The sequence below is a fragment of the Bos mutus genome, chromosome X, assembly GCF_027580195.1.
Source record: "Bos mutus isolate GX-2022 chromosome X, NWIPB_WYAK_1.1, whole genome shotgun sequence".
Classification (NCBI taxonomy): domain Eukaryota; kingdom Metazoa; phylum Chordata; class Mammalia; order Artiodactyla; family Bovidae; genus Bos; species Bos mutus.
Genome location: NC_091646.1, coordinates 86,043,785 through 86,047,214, shown reverse-complemented (window position 1 = coordinate 86,047,214; position 3,430 = coordinate 86,043,785). Strand labels below are relative to the sequence as shown.

Sequence of the window (3,430 nt, the reverse complement as noted above, 5' to 3'; positions counted from 1 at the left end):
CATTCATTCTCCTTCACATCCCTTCCTGATTCTATTCCAAGTTTCTGTTTTAGAGGTGATTATCAAGGGAAAAACTTACTGATGGAATTCCTATGCAGTTCATGTTGGACATGAGAACCATAGAGAATTTGACATGTACCAACTCTCATTCCTTTTGAATGATACACTAAACAAGCCCAGAGATGTTTCAGATTGTTCCAGGAGCATACATACCAGGATTCATTAGGGCTTGATGTGTATCTGTGTATCGAAGTGAAAATGGTGTGTGCCTTCTCAAGTCTGATGTCTTCCCCAGGAAGACAGTGCTACTCAGATGGCATGTATGGTGACATGCACATGATTCCTTTGAAGTCTTGAGCAATTCACTAATAACTCACAAGGCCAGAAGGCAGATTTTAAATCAAGTATCAGAAAACACCTCCAAGTGCAATAATAGAGGATCAATTAAATGAAATATACTCCAATATGACAAAAGATCAAAGAGTCTTTAAAATATTCATGACTTTTTAATGATATGAAGAAACAGTCATGATATAACTTACCTATTTAGCACATACTACATGTCAGGCTCTGCTTTCAGGACTATTATGACACTTACTTCTGGTGGAAGGACAGGTGTTAACAGGTGCCAGAATCGTAACATATATGTTTCATCCACTGAGGTTTCCATAATGGCTGGAGTTTCTCCCCCATTCCAGTCTTACTAACACCAATCACAATTGGCTTCCTCCATTTCCTCCAGTATGCCATTCAAATGGTATCATTTTCTCAGTGTGCCATTATGGAAAAAAATATTAGGATGTCTTATCAAAGGAAAATAAACAGGTAATATGATAGTTGTTGATCTGAGGAAAAATAAATCAGGGTCAGAAGTAGAATAATAACGTTGTCATTTTATGTGCCTGGTGAAAAAAAGATCTCTTCATGGAGGTAAATTTTAACCAAATTTCAGAATTAACTGGAGGAAGTAAGTAGTATGGATATTTCCAGGCAGAGGGAACTGCAAGTGCAAAGGCCCTGAGGAAGGAGCATATTTGGCATGCTAGAAGAACAGAAAGAAATCTAGTATAGCTAAAGTGGGATAAATAAGGAGAGTGAAAAACATGATCCAAAAGGCCTTTTATGTAGCCTTATTTCCAGATTCCTCCACTCATTACCTGGCATTGCTACTGTAGGATAGTCAGCTTTCTATTATAAGTTTCTAAACCTGATGTGTTTCTTCCATGTCTGATTCCATCAGGTTCAACAAAGCATCCCCTTGGCTGACTTTCAAACACAACTGAATGTTGTGAATATTGAATATTCATGTACTAATTTATTTGTTCACAGGCACAGTATACAATGGATTGTTACTCAGCCATTAAAAAGAATGAAATAATGCTATTTGCTGCAAAATGGATGAACCTAGAGAGTGTTACACTGAGTGAATTAAGTCAGACAGAGAAGGAGAAATACCATATGAGATCCCTTTTTTGGTGGATTCTAAAAAGAAATGATACAAATAAACTTACTTACAAACAGCAACAGACTCACAGAGAACAAACTTATGGTTGCCAGAGAGAAGGGATAGTTAGGGAGTTTGGGAAGGTCATGTACACACTGCTATATTCAAAACGGATAACCAACAAAAACCTATTGTATAGTACATGGAACTCTGCTCAATGTTATCGGCCAGCCTAGATGGGAAGATGGTGTTGGGGAGAATGGATACATGTATGTGTATGGCTGAGTCCCTTCCTGGTTCACCTGAAACTACCACAACATTGTTAATCAGCTATGCTGCTGCTGCTGCTAAGTCTCTTCAGTCGTGTCCGACTCTGTGCGACCCCATAGATGGCAGCCCACCAGGCTCCCCTATCCCTGGGATTCTCCAGGCAAGAACACTGGAGTGGGTTGCCATTTCCTTCTCCAATGCATGAAAGTGAAAAGTGAAAGCGAAGTCACTCAGTCGTGTCCGACTCCTAGTGACCCCATGGACTGCATCCTACCAGGCTCCTCCTTCCATGGGATTTTCCAGGCAAGAGTACTGGAGTGGGTTGCCATTGCCACCCCAATACAGAATAAAAAGTTTAGCGTTTGGAAAAAAAGTGGGGGGAAAGATTACATAAAAGGCAAACAGAACAAGAGGCAGATCAAAGCAATGACTAAGAACCAGGTGTGAAGAAGATATGAGAGTACAGAAATACATAGATACTGGGGAGCAAGGCATCAGAAGTCACACTCAAGTGGGAAGAAGAGATTCATATTTTCCAGCATAAGGAAGTTAATCAGAAACCAAGAGGTCAGAGGGTTTTAGATGTAAGGAACACAGTCAGCAAATAGAGGACGTGAGAAGTAATGGATACTTTTGTATTGTTGGACTTCCCTGGTGGTCCAGTGGTAAGACTCCACACTTTCATCTGAAGAGGGGAGGGTTTGATTCCTGGTGGGGGAACTAAAATACCCCATGCTGCATGGTGAGATCAAAAGAAAAAAAAAGAAGAAAGAAACTGAGGCAGTTTTTCTGGAGCCAAAAAATAAAAGATCATGGGCCCTGCAGTCAGACTTTGATCCTTACACTAACTCTGGGGACCTAGCTAAGAGAAGTCTCAGTTTCTTCTTGGATAATATGTATATTAAAATGGCTATCCAGTGCTCACTTTGGCAGCACATATATTAAAACTGAAACAATACAGAGAATATTAGCATGGCCCCTGAGCAAGGATGATGTGCAAATATGGAAGCATTCCATATTTTCACATGTACCATCTTAGAAAATGGTACCAGTGAATGTAAATGATGCAATCACTATGGAGAAGAGTATGATGGTTCCTTACAAAACTAAAAATAGTTACCATATGATTCAGCAATACCACTCTTGGGTATATATCTGGAGAAAATCAGAATTCAAAAGATACATGCACCCCAGTGTTCCCTGATGCACTATTTACAATAGCCAGGACATGAAAGCAACCTAACTGGCCATTGACAGAGGAGTGGATAAAGAAGATGTGTACATATATATAATAGAATATTACTCAGCCATAAAAAAGAACAAAATAATGGCATTTTCAGCAACGTGGATGAAGTTAGAGATAGTCATACTGAGTGAAATAAATCAGACAAAGACACCATGTGATATTCCTTATATGTGGAATCTTTAAAAATGGTACAAATGAGCTTATTTACAAAACAGAAATAGAGTTACAGATATAGAAGACAAACTTATGGTTACCAGGGATGGGTGTAAGGGGGAGGAATGAATTGGGAGATTGGGATTGACATATATACACTGCAACAGATAATTAATAAGGACTTACTGTATAGAACAGGAAACTACTCAATACTCTATAATGACCTATATGGGAAATTTTTTTTTAAAGACTGAACATATATATATATATCTATATATATCTATATCTATATATATCTGATTATATGTATATATGTA

General features: G+C 38.5%; 1 non-coding gene across 1 annotated transcript; it reads left to right on the top strand.

Annotated features, from left to right (window-relative positions):
• Positions 1 to 2,631: 2,631 nt before the first annotated feature.
• Positions 2,632 to 2,737, top strand: LOC138986614 (U6 spliceosomal RNA). Its single transcript, XR_011463418.1, has one exon. It is a non-coding gene; the product is annotated as a U6 spliceosomal RNA (small nuclear RNA).
• The last annotated feature ends 693 nt before the right edge of the window (positions 2,738 to 3,430 follow it).